This window comes from Myodes glareolus, chromosome 13 (genome assembly GCF_982192425.1).
Source record: "Myodes glareolus chromosome 13, mMyoGla1.1, whole genome shotgun sequence".
NCBI lineage: Eukaryota > Metazoa > Chordata > Mammalia > Rodentia > Cricetidae > Myodes > Myodes glareolus.
This window is the reverse complement of record NC_142038.1, coordinates 56,068,235-56,081,920: the sequence shown is the minus strand read 5'-3', so window position 1 is coordinate 56,081,920 and position 13,686 is coordinate 56,068,235. Positions and strand designations below refer to the sequence as shown.

Genomic DNA, 13,686 nt, shown 5'->3' with positions numbered 1-13,686 from the left:
TGTCAATACCACTGAAGTAGTAAAGGGGAAGTTTTAGGTAAAACTGTTCCATGGTGGCGTTTAGAGAAGCAAGGCCACTTGAATATTTTTACAATCCATCCTCCCTCATGGAACAGATTGAATATTTCTATGGCCTTATTAAAGACAATTTCAGCAGTGCTTTCTGCATCATTGGATGTCATTTTAATCACACCAAATCTTATGGAAATTTATGTTTAATTCTAAAGCATGCTCCACCCACTACCATATTCCAATTAAAGCATGACATTGACACATCCCAGGCCCCCACACGGTTCAGTGTTTAGACTGCACACAATTTCAAACGCTGGTATCTCTCCAAACCAGGGAGCCTCTTTAACCTATAATTTGCATAATGCATTCATTTTCAGATTAGTCACGTGGTTAATGAGTGTCTTGGAGAATGTCCAGTTTTATCACCTCTGTTGTACTTCCCTTATTTCAGCCACCAGACTCAATTAACAATGCCAGCTATTGCCAAGTGGTGTACACAGTATAAATTAGACTTGTTCATTTGTTCCAGAAAACAATCACATCCACTGCAATTTGGAAACTGTTTTCCATCAGTGAGTATAATTAATTGTTAAAATGTGAATCAGCAAGCATTTTCCTTCATTGCACAAACCAGGGTTTCAACTATTCACTATTCCATGTTTATCACATGCAGTATTTGTTCTTCACAGACTTCATCTCAAATCCTCGAAGAAACACTATAAATTTTGTAAGGAAGTTCTTCAAATAATGAGGTTGTGTTTTAGAACTTGAATTAGGTAGCAATCTTTTATGAGAATAAATGAGTGTAAAATTAGCTTTTTAATGAAGAAGGGGGGTTATGGATTATTCAACATTGTATTTTACTTCTTGCAGCTTAATTAAACTTTGCAAAATAGAACTTATTGAACATCCAGCCTTGATATAAAAATGCTGTTCTATGTTTTTCTGACATACCTATCTCAATTTAAGGGGCTTTATTTTTTCTTAATTGTGTTATTTTATTTCATTGTCAAAATTTTCAGGTTTTAGTTATTAATAATTATAAATTCTTAAAAATAAAACAAAGTTTCTTTTTAAAATAGATAATATTTCTAATGGATACATCAGCCTTATTATTATTTCACAAACAAAAAGATAGTCATTGAACATCTTAGGTCAAATTAAATTGTAGAAAGCAACCAGTGTACTTGATGAAATTGGGACTTTTTAATTTACAGTGTGCCCACCTTCACACATTTCATATATTATCATATGGCCATAAATGAGTTTTATGAGAATAAAATAGAAGAAATAAGCAAAATAATTGAATTCTAAAGTTTTTCCATGCCTAAGTTCCAGCAACTTGGAAGATTGTAGCAATATGGTTGCTAGTTCAGTGGCAACCTAGGTTAACAAAATGTGTTCAAAGCTAGCATACAGTGTTCAGTACACAAAAAGGAAATAAATAAATAGGCTCTCTGATGTTTAACAGTATAATTTAGTGAGAAATATGGAAGTATAATTGTCCTCCCAACAATGGCTATTCTTAAGATACAACTCAGAGTGCCAGAAACAACAATGAAAAAGATAACAGACGTTTGGTCCTGTTAGGTTTTGCCTTCTGAAATTAAAAAACAAAAATACTAAACAGGACATTTCCTTGCAGTATTTAAGAGGTGGTACTGATTTCACATGTATTTTACTTTCTTGTTTTAGAAGAGAACATCAATGTTTCGTTATTTAAATATTAAAAGACTGAATACATTTCAAATGACAAGACATAAATTGTTGGGATACTTTTTTGGTATCCCTAAGATTACTGAGTGGGTCATTACAGTTCCTTCAGCTATGTTTAACTCAGCCCACCACCCTAAAACAGCATCATGAAGAAAGCTTGTCTGCACCTTCCAGACTGTGGAAGGGGTTAATATCAAAAGGCAGCATCTGTCACTGCTCACCTCGTTTGTCTTTGCAGGTATGATGACCTCAGGGTATAAATCACAGCAGCCAGAGCTTCCTTGTGCAAAGGTCAAGATGATTTGTTTTAAGTTTATTGGCTTAGCGAACACTGAGAAAATACCCTGTAACTTTCCGATACTGTGTAGCATGAGGGGGCCAGCTTGTTGGGGTTTCCGTCCCGCCCGGTACCCCAACAGCCGGCAAATCCCAATGAAAATCACACACAAGACTCCATAAGGTTATAAACTGATTGGCCCATTAGCTCAGGCATCTTGTTAACCCTTGTAACTTATATTAACCCATTATTATTATCTATGGTAGCCATATGGCTTGGTACCTTTTTCAGCTGTCAGCTTACATGTTGCCTCTTCAGTGATCTGCGCAGGAATGCCGGAGGGACCTTCCTCCTCCATAACCTTATTCTATTCTCTTTGCCCCGCCTCTACTTCCTGTCTGGTTGACCCGCCTATACTGCCTGCCTGGCCAATCAGCGTTTTATTAAAATACATGATTGACAGAATACAGATAATTCTCCCGCACCATTTCCCTCTTTTTTTTTTTTTTTTAAACAAAGGAAAATACCCATGGTCCATTTGTTGGGAATGTGGGCGTAGTATTTCAGGCTACTTCCTGCTGGTTGGGGGCGCTGATGATCTTATGGGGACCTAAAGAAAATTTAGAGTTATAATCAAGTCCTGACTGAAGTATCCTGGGAGTCTTGATCATCTCAGGCTGCAGTCTTGAATCAGTTCTGGATGTAGAACTCTGTCATCTGGGCCATCTGTTCCTATCGGAGATTTTTCAGGTGGCCTCCCTTGGTCAAAGGTGATTATTCTTAACTCTGAATAAATCCAGAGTCTCTCGTTTTCTGTGGAAACAAAAGCAAAATCTCTTCTCCAAAGTAACATACCTTTTGACTTCAGTTTTGAAGCCAAGGTATTTTCAAAATTCCTATCTTGGGTTAGTTCAGCAGCATTTATAAACAAAAGTCTTTTAGCAGTTGTTGCTCCTTCCTCAGCATTCAAACAATTCAAAGAGAGCATAATAACATACAGTATCAAGATTCTCTGTGTATTCTCCATCTTTATTTTAAACTCTATTTCTTTTATTTTTACTTTTACTTTTTGAGACAGGTTCTCTGTATATCTTTGTCCTGGAATAACACTGTAGACCAGGCTGTCCTTGAACTCACAGAGATCCTTCTGTCTCTGCCTCCCCAGTACTGGGCTCAAAGGTGTTTGCTACCACACCTTGAACTCACAGAGATCCACGTGTCTCTGCCTCCCAGGCATTGGGATTAAAGGTGTGTGCTACCACACCTTGAAGTCACAGAGGTCAACTACCTCTGTCCCTTAAAGTCTCAGAGGTCAATATGCCTCTGCCTCCCAGGCATTGGGATTAAAGGTGTGTACCATCACACCCAACTACTCTCTTTCTTTCCTTTTAACTTTAAGAACTTTAACTTTAAACCTGCATATATTTTTAACACACTGTAAACCATTTAGAGGTTTTCTTCAACTTTGAATCTTTCTTTTACTATATATCTCTCTTTTTCTGACCATATGAGCCTAAAACCGTGGCTTTGACGGCTGGATCTAGGCCATTTCTTAGCTTTCCAGCCTCATGGCAGAGGTACTGCTGAAGCCATTTTTATTGCCACAACTCTGTGGCATTTCAAGGTCCCTGCTAGCAAGCAAGCTGCAGCATTCTGCTCACAGACCACACTCAATCGGACTGCCTGCCTGAAACAGTCAGAGATTGCCCTGGCAGGGCAGCCCAGAAAGACGGCATTTTAAAACAGCGCAGCTTTTCTCCTGCTACGGCTGAAAACCAAAAAAGCATGCGTTCAGCTTTTCATCAACACCGTTTAAGTATTTCGTGGCAGGACCTCAAAGAGCTGCAGAGTTTTGCAGCTAAAGCTGAGTCAGGAAGCCTCCCTTAGATGAGAGCATTTGCTTGCCTCTAGCAAGCACAGCAGACCTAAGATATTGCTGCTACCAAGAAAGCATGATTTACTCTATTCTTTCCCAAGCTTTCTCAAGCTTTCTGTAGATTCAGTTATCCACGTCTGGGCGCCATATGTAACATGTGGGGCCGGCTTGTTGGGGTTTCTGTCTGGCCCAGTACCCCAATAAGCCAGCAAGTCCCAAGGAAAATCACACACAAGACTCCATAAGGTTATAAACTGATTGGCCCATTAGCTCAGGCATCTTGTTAACCCTTGTAACTTATATTAACCCATTATTATTATCTATGGTAGCCATATGGCTTGGTACCTTTTTCAGCTGTCAGCTTACATGTTGCCTCTTCAGTGATCTGCGCAGGAATGCCGGAGGGACCTTCCTCCTCCATAACCTTATTCTATTCTCTTTGCCCCGCCTCTACTTCCTGTCTGGTTGACCCGCCTATACTGCCTGCCTGGCCAATCAGCGTTTTATTAAAATACATGATTGACAGAATACAGATAATTCTCCCGCACCAATACTGCATGCATTTTTCAGCTCCTATAAATCAAAACCACCGTATTTTTCAAATGGTAAATGCAATTTCTATATGTGAAGTCTTCAGAGCTGCATTCTGAACTTAAATTTATTGTAATAGAACTGCCTTGTTTAAAATTATAGCTGAGATCATTTATTCTTAAAGATTTATATATTACACATATGAGGATTTAAAAAATAATAATTTTCATATTTCAGTTAAATTTCCAGAAATACAAATGATGCATCTGTACTCTTGTGATCCCTGGCTTTCAAGTTTTATTTATATCCATTGTGTTGGCTTTGTTTCTCGTGCCCTTTCCACCAGTATCTCTAAATATAAGCTCCATGTATTTGTTCAAACATAGGAAAGCAAGAACTAAATTATATGATAAAAAAAAGGGTCAAGGCAATTCTTAGCAATACTTTTCAAAAACTCATCAAACCCATCACATGTATGATTTAAGTCAGTGCTTATTAAATATAACACCTGACTTTGCTTCCTGCAAATAAGTACATTTTGTCGCTTAAGTCACTTTGATACCCAAAGACAACCAAAGTGATGCGCTTAAACAAACAATTTGGAGAAGAAAATGAGTCTTCTCATGAAGAAGCTGTATGTTTATCCAATATTTTCTAGAATACCAATCTTTCAAAATGTCTGTCACCAAATCCTACTTCTGTTTAACTAAAAGTCATTTTGAAACTTTGCACATATGATTTACTTCCAGAGAATTTTGTTTACACCCACCCCTTAAATCATGCTATTTTTCCAAAAATTAAATTTTCTTGGACTCATCATTTCCTTCATGTGCTACCTGCATGTGTCACATTGAGTTTTAATGACCGTGCCAGATAACTACATAGAAACGCTCTTTTTTAAGGAGAAGTCTGCTGACAAAGTGCCGTGGAAGTTCACACACAGTGGTCTCCTGCTTTCAATATGTGATACAGTTATCTGCAAGGACTGTATGTTTGTGACAAATAAAAAACTCTCATTCATCTTCATTGTCCTAATGTCATTTACTGTATCTGGGACCAGGATCCTGTTATTGACTTTGTGGTTTCTGATTACCAGCAGAGAGGATGTTGAGCTTTTACCTACAGACAAACTTATTAAAATTACTTTATTTATACCTAGATCAAATAAGGATTGTGTACTTCTGATATAAAAAAAGGAAAGACAGAATTGCTCAGAATCCAGAAGAAGCTACGTCTGTGGATCCTTCTCTCAGGAACGCAAACCTAGCTGTGGAAGCTTAAATGTGTGCTCCTAATACTGAGCAGAAGTTTGAGCTAGATAGAATGGACAGAAAGCATAAAGACAGGCTTCACATTCAAAAGACATCTTAGAGAAGACCATTACTTGGGCGAAAGAACTTGAATTTAATAAAACCTGTGTTTACAAACAGAGAAAAGGAACAAGTGTCAGTGAAATTAATACCTTAATAAAGAGAAGTCCAAGTATAATTAGCAGAAAAATGTATTTTCCTCCTAATTAACAAGAAGTCAATGAGCAACTTAGAGCAATGAAAAATGACTGAGGGGAGAGTGTGGCATGTACACACACACACACACACACACGTGTGTTAATGAACACTAACCCTATCTGAAACCTCAAAAGGTCTCTGGAAACATTTTTAAAGGTGTAGGACTCTTTCCCAAATGTTTGGAAATAATTAAAATTAAAAAATATTTTAAAACAATAATCTTCTTGGTGGGAAAGGAACTCTCACTGTCAATACCTAAAAGAAAAGAAGAAATATGAACAACGATAAAAATACAAAGAGTGGTAAAGAGAAAAAAATCCTTTTTTTCTAGAAGTCTAAATATTCTAACAGTTTTCAAAACAATATGGATGGATTAATCGATGACTATGGAATACTTTTTGATTGAATGGAAGAAACTCAACTGGACACCATATATGCAGATAACAATAAAATGTTTATTAAACTGTACAGTATAATGCCATTATATGAGGGTTGCAGCCATGAATTGAAAATGTATCTGAAGGATGTTTAGGAAGCAGAATAAACAGGTGTTTATGGTTATATCCTCTGAAATGAAGCATTCCCACCCAAAAGGAGGAAAAGATTTTCAGACTACAAAAATAAATTAAACATACAAGACCCAGGAACATAATGAAAGTTATAAGGTTCAAAAACACATGAAAACAACACGAATCATAAGGTTCTTCACCAAGGTTATAATCACTACCAATCTGATAGTCTTCAAGTCTTCAAAATGTCTAAAAGTTGTGTGGGAATCTTCACCAATGTAGGTTCTATGAGTTTATACCCATGGCATAGAATTGTTGTGATGTAGGAACCCTTAGTGACCCTCTAAATGGCACCTGAGCTACAACTCTGTAAATGACTCTAACAAACTAGTTCACTAAGTTAGATATGACTGGAATCATATCTTTGGTGTCCTATCTGGAGTCTTAGACATTTGTTTTGGTCTCTCCAGGAAGAGGCACACAACAGTAGGTCAAAGATGGAATGACTATAGAGAAAACGGAAGTTGAAAATAACGACTAGCTTTGGGACCTGAATTTCCAGATGGACATGCATGACATGTGTGCAGGTAAAACACAGTACAAGAGAAGAATCTGGTAGGTTCAAGTTTTGAAATTAACTGAAAAAAAAAGAAAGTTGTTTCAGACATCCGAATATAAACTTCAAATCAGTAGGTAGTAGAGTGTTAGTGTAGAAGTAAAAAAAAAGTAATCTGACAGCTATTTTAACATACATAAGTTACAAAAACTGGGGCCATAGTCTTATCTGTGGCAAGAAAATGTATGATAGGCGTTAAGGATATAGTTAAGTGGATGAGGGCTTACTTAACATGAAAGGGGTTTAGTCTTTACTACCCCACGAGAGAAAGAGAGAGAAATGATGGTAGTCAAGATTGCAGGTAGTGTCAGGGTGAAAAAATGTCTACAATATATGCTTCAAGGATGCTTACGTGTACTGTCCAGAAAAGGCACAGCACCTCAAGAGCATCACAGAGGCCTGAACATAATGACCCAGTAAATTGGTGCTTGTGATGTCTGAAGCAGCACGTCTTACCTATGTGACATGATCGGCATTCTTGACTACCCATGGGAGCTCAGCAAAATACGACTGGTGAATGTCATTTGGATCTGAACATGGTAATGTCTCTTAAATAATTAGTGGTGGACACCAGAGGAGACTAGCTTGAGGAAAGTATACAAATGGTGAATATGGACGGCTAAATGATAAAAATGACCTAATAAGAAGAGATAAAGGAACACCTAAATGAAAACAACAAACTGGAAATTAGTTTAAGTGAGAGAGTGAAGCCTTATAGAACATGACAATGAACATAGAAAATATGGAAATAAGTTAAATGAAAAATAGAACCCTCAGCCAGTAATACTCTGCCTTCCTCCTACAGGATCAACAATTGGAATGATCTCAGGTCATCAACTTGTATGAAACTATAAAAGCTTCCCTCTTCTTTGATGTACGAGCATGTAAGGATACTTATAAAGAAATAATCATTTCTTTGCTGTGGTTATGTTAATAATACATTAATAGGGCTTGTTTCTTTATGTCCTCATCTTTGTGTAACTTAGGCCAGCCTTGAACTTTGGTTAGCCTGCCTTACTTCTCTAGGGATGATAGTACAGGCAAAAGATACCATTCCCAACGTGAAATGCTATTTTTTAATGTTGATATTCAATTCTTAAATGGTGAAGGTATTGTTTAAAACAAAATAACAGCCAAGGAAGTATGAAAATGTACTAACTTTTCTTGTACAGAACTTGCCTCTTATCACCAAATAACTCAACAAATTACTTATGTCTATTTTTGTTAGTAAACTATTTCTAAAGGAATTGATTCTTATTATGTCACTTGAGTAATAAGAATGGGACATTTAAAATTTTAAACCAATTTCTTTTTTTTTTTGTAATTTTATTAAATTATAAAAAGTTTCCATTTACGCCCCTCCTCCCAACGCCGTCCCACTCCCCCCCTCCCTCTCCTCCTCCCTCTTTGTCCCCTAGGGAAGTCAGGGTCTCCTGCCCTGTGGGAAGTCCAAGTTCCTCCCCCCTCACTCCAGGTCCAGGAAGGTGAGCATCCAAACAGACTGGATCCCAAAAATCCAGTATATGCAGAGGAAACCAGTCCCAGTGTCATTGTCAATGGCTTCTCGGAAAGACTGCAGGCCAGCCACATTCAGAAAATCCGGCCACATTCAGAGAATCTGGTTGGATCACATGCTCGTTCAGTCACGGTCCATCTGGCCTTGGTAAACTCTCATTAGATCCGACCCCTTGTATCAGTGGGTGATAGTATCCCTCGCAGTCCTTCGTCATTTTCTTCCTCCTTTTGCTCCTCGTTTGGATCTTGGGAGGCTCAGTTCGGTGCTCCAACGCGGGCCTCCATCTGTATCGTCATCCAACGCCAGATGTAGGATCTATGGTGATAAGCAAAATATTCATCAGTATGGTCACGGGCCAAGGCCGGTTCAGGCACCATCTCCTCTGTCCAGAGAACAATCTGGGGATCTCTCCTTGGACCTGGGATCCCATATATAATCAAGTTTCCTGTAAACTCTAATATGACTCCCTTAGTTGAAATATATTCTTCCCTGATCCCACATTCATCCTTCCTCCCTTCCCCCCATCCCGGTCAACCGAGCTTTCTCCATTCCTCCCCTACTCCCTTCTCTCTAACCCTCTCCCCTTCCATCAACCCTCCCACCCCCCCCCCCATGCACCCAAGGTTACCTGGGACTCTTGACTATTTCCTACCTCCTGGCGGATAGGTAAATAATCTTCATCAGGTTCGTCTTCTCATTTAGCTTCTCTAGGATCACGAATAATAGGCTCAAAGACCTTTAATTATGATTAGAATCCACTTATGAGTGAATACATACTGTGTTCCTCTTTTTGGGTCTGGCTTACCTCACTCAGTAAAGCGTTTTCTATGTCCATCCATTTGCATACTCAGCGGTAAAAAATAATGACATCTTGAATTTTGCATGCAAATGGATGGACCAATTTCTTTTTAATTGAAATAAATTCTTCTCTTATATAATACATCCCAACCAGAGTTTCTACTCCCTCTACTCCTCCTAGTGTCCCTTCTCATCTCCCCTCTCCCTCAGCTTTACTCTCCTTTGGCTTCCTCTTCAGAAATGAGTAGACCTCCAAGAGATAACAGCCAAACAGGACAAAATGGGATACAATAAGATAAGATAAAAGCCATCATATCTAGGCTGGACAAGACAACACAATAGAAGGGGGGAAATCTCAAAAACAGGCAAAAGAGTTAGAGATGCTCCATCTCCTACTGTTAGGAGTCTCACAAAAACACCAAGCTAACAGCCATTAACATATACACAGAGACCTGGTGCAGACACTTGCAGGCCCCTGTGCTTGCTGCATTTCTATTGCATAAAAATAGCTGTTTGTATAGAGATTGTTATTGACAGTTGCTTTTTCCAAACAACTTTAAAAATAGCTAATTTTAACTTTGAAACAGTTTGCTTTTATTTTTAAGGAAAATGTATTTAGCACTATTTCACATACATGAAAGCAAAGGCCCATAATAAACCAATGGCTAATAGAAAATTACTAGTCTCATTTGGAGTTTGCTATTTTGATGTTTAATTCATTCCTTGTCTATCACACATATGCTGTTGTTACAGGATATATGTAAATTTAGAAAATCTTTTGACTTTTGTTTTATTCCTCTTTCAAAATTTCAGTTCACAAAATCTAAATGTTTACATCTGGTAAACATTGTATGCTAAAGATTAACTACTTCCCTTTGTGTGAAAAATGCACATTATGAACTGTCTTTAATCAATGAATATCAAATAATAGAACATGGACAATTGATATATTTAATTTTTTATCTACATTATTCCAAATAGATATTTTTAAATATCTATCTCCATGTCTTTTTTCATGTTGTAGAAATGTATCCTGATCCAAACAGCTTTTACGTGAAATGTTAGAATATTTTCTCTTTATTCACCTTAAAACAGACTGGGATTACACCTTAAATTACAATATTAAATTAAAAATTTTAATAGAAATAATTCATGGTTCATAACAAAGATTCTCTTCAAATAGTCCATACATTTTAAACAATTGTTAAAAATATCTCTGAATTTGAGGTCAACCGAAGATTTAGAATGAAGCCTACTAATTTCAAAACATAAAACCTGAATTACTGAACTATTAATGCTTGAAATTTTCAACAGGTACATAAAACTCTAAATATGTTCCTAATTACAATATTCCAAACTTTCCATTTGAAAATGTGAGCATGAGCTCAAGAAGGTAAATATCAGCTGGCTAGAGTCTTTTGGGTATGTTTAAATAGTGTCTGTGTCACTTTAACCAGCTAATGTGTAGGTCATACTCTAAGTGCACTTTTTCTCTTTCAAACTTCATATAATTGGCTCATTAAGAACCAACAGAACACTAACCATGCTCTTAAAAAGAAATTACTAAAATAACAGAGAAATATAATTACAAGCCAATTGACTTTAGAACAAATGTCCCCTAATAATAATCACCAAATAAACAAAATGCTGAGGAGTGTTTCTTCTGTAGGTCCCCAGCTTCCCTCTGTGAAATAACAGAACGGTGTGTATCTGTTTAGGTGTGTATGCTGACTACAATGATTTTAATTAGCATTACATCAGTAATTTTAGTTAATCATAGTTATCATCAAAGATGACTACTTAGGAATTTCAATGGCTGTGTGACTATGTAATAATCTGAAAGAGTCCTTTTATTTCTTAGACTGAGCTAAATCCTGTTCTTTGGGGACATACGGAAGATTATAAAGCCATCTTATTGGAGGACTGCAGCAATCTGAAAGGATGTGATACCTATCCACAGACTGTCGTGATTAAGCTTTCAGTTTGTTAATTTCCTGAACTGATTCGATATCTCTGAGGCATCTCTCATGTTCCATATGATATTGTAGTCTTATAGTACATATTGTCTTCACATCCAGGTTTCTAAAAGTAGAATACCAGGTTTCTACTTTACATGGCAAGTAGAAGCAAAAATTTTAATCATAATTTGCTCTCCACTCATAATTTTGGTCTGGGAATGTTTTGGGTAACCATAAGTACTTTACAGCATTTAAGATGAAATAGTAGAAATATAATGCAATAAAGTGATATTCTGGTTACTTTTCATCTATAATGGATAAATATTTTGAAATTTCCAAGAGAGCACAAGGCATAGGTGTCTTCTTCCTGACAGTTTTTGTGTTCACCATTACTTTCCAGTTCAATTGAATTCTACTAAAGAAGTCTTGCATCCATTTTATCTCAAGCAGTGTATGAAACAGTTACACATATATTATCTCTCATAACCATCAAAAGAAATAAAACTATTATCTCCTTACAAATGTAAAAGATCAGAGATATAAAAAGCTTGATAGGACAGTAAATAATTTTGCTATTCACTCACCTGATGTGGGATTTTCCTCTGTATGCTCTAAATATCATTGGTTAATAAAAAAAACTGCCTTGGCATGATAGGGTAGGACTTAGCTAGGCAGAAAAATATAAGCTAAATGCTGGGAAAGAGGAGGCAGAGTAAGGGAGTAAAGTCACTGGACACAGATGCCAAAACTTTACCCGGTAAGCCACAGTCTTATGGCAATACACAGATTACTAAAATTGGGGTAAATTTAGATATAAGAGTTAGCCAATAAGAATCTAGAGCTAATGGACCAAGCAATGATTTAAATAATATAGTTTCTGTGTAATTATTTCGGGTCTGAGTTGCTGGGCAGCTGGGAAATAAACAAATGTTCTCCTTACAACACTCACCCAATTTCTTGGTTCATTTTTTGTGAACCAGAAATGGATAAGTCTTTGATTACAAATTCAGACATTGTATTGCATTTAGAAAAGTACTAAGGAAGTCTCTACCACATAGTATAAGAAACAAATAGTAATAAGCCAGACACATGAAGACAAATATATATGTTCTTTCATTTGTAGAACCTATATAAGAATCTATAAATAAATATATATGTTCATGTACACGTACACACATCTATGAAAAACAGGTGAACAATGTTATCAGCAGTTATGCATGTTGATCAAAAAGAATCATTTAAATCCTAAAACAAATATTTGAAGATATAATGAGGTCAACTGTTAAACACTGAAGTATTTTCCCAGGGAAAAAAAAAGTGATCAAATGCAAGGATGCCAAGATGAGCAAGCATCTGGCACACTCCAGGAACAATGAGGCCAGTGAGGATAAAACAAATGAGGTTCAACACCAAAGCATCAAATCAGATACGCAATGCATTCAGTCCTTGAAGACTGATTCATCATTTATTTTTCAGTTTGTGGATTGAAACAAAGGCCTTAAAAATGCTATGCAAGTTGCTTTCCATTGAGCTGTAGCCAAACCCTTATCAAGTCATGACTTGTTATTTCATCATCATGGACTTCACAGGACTTAGTCAATATAACAGCTTTTACCACAAGTATGAAATAAAATTAATGGAAGCTTGTGACCAGTAGCATAAGCCACCAGAATTCTAAATAAGAAAGTTCAGTTGAAAGGTAGATAAACAAGCATGGAAATTCAGAGAGAAATTGAAATGAAAAGATAAGAACTAAGTTAAGTCAGAGACACTAATAAAGGAAAAAAAGAGCCTAGCATCTTGGATGCCAAGTTAAAATGATATATGAAATCCAAGTGGAGTCAACCATGTCTATTGTTAATAGCAGTTTAAACAGAGAGCTGTAGAGGAAGTGGTAGACATTGAGTAACCACTAGAGTCAAAGCCATCTTCTCTAAGGATTTGCACCCAAGCTTGAATCTTAAAGTTGAACTGGGCTTGCTTGGTAAGAAGTAAAAAAGTTACTCTGAGTTGCAGGAACACATATTAGTGAGAGGGGCAGAAAAGGGTTACTGGTTATGCTTAAACTAAAAACCAGATTTACTGGAGCTTAGCAAACATGTGAAGAGTTCCATGAAGATTGAAACATCTCCAATCTACTGGGTGTCACATGAATTACATTTCCCCTCTTCCTCTGCTCAAACAAGGAGGAGTCATTACTTAACATAGTCCTTCAAAATCATCTTGATTTACATCAACAATTATTTCATAGCCTTCCCCTCTGTATGCTGTGAATATGTTTTATTACCATTGGTTAACAAAGAAGCTGCTTTGGGCCTATTACAATGCAGAATAAAACAAGGTGGGAATCCTAAGCAGAGATAGAAGAG

The 13,686-nt window shown here is 36.8% G+C and overlaps 1 protein-coding gene across 4 annotated transcripts in view; it reads right to left on the bottom strand.

Annotated features, from left to right (window-relative positions):
• The window catches only part of Rit2 (Ras like without CAAX 2), a 349,321-nt gene that overhangs the window by 265,327 nt on the left and 70,308 nt on the right, over positions 1-13,686 (bottom strand). The gene's annotated exons all lie outside the window — the stretch shown is intronic.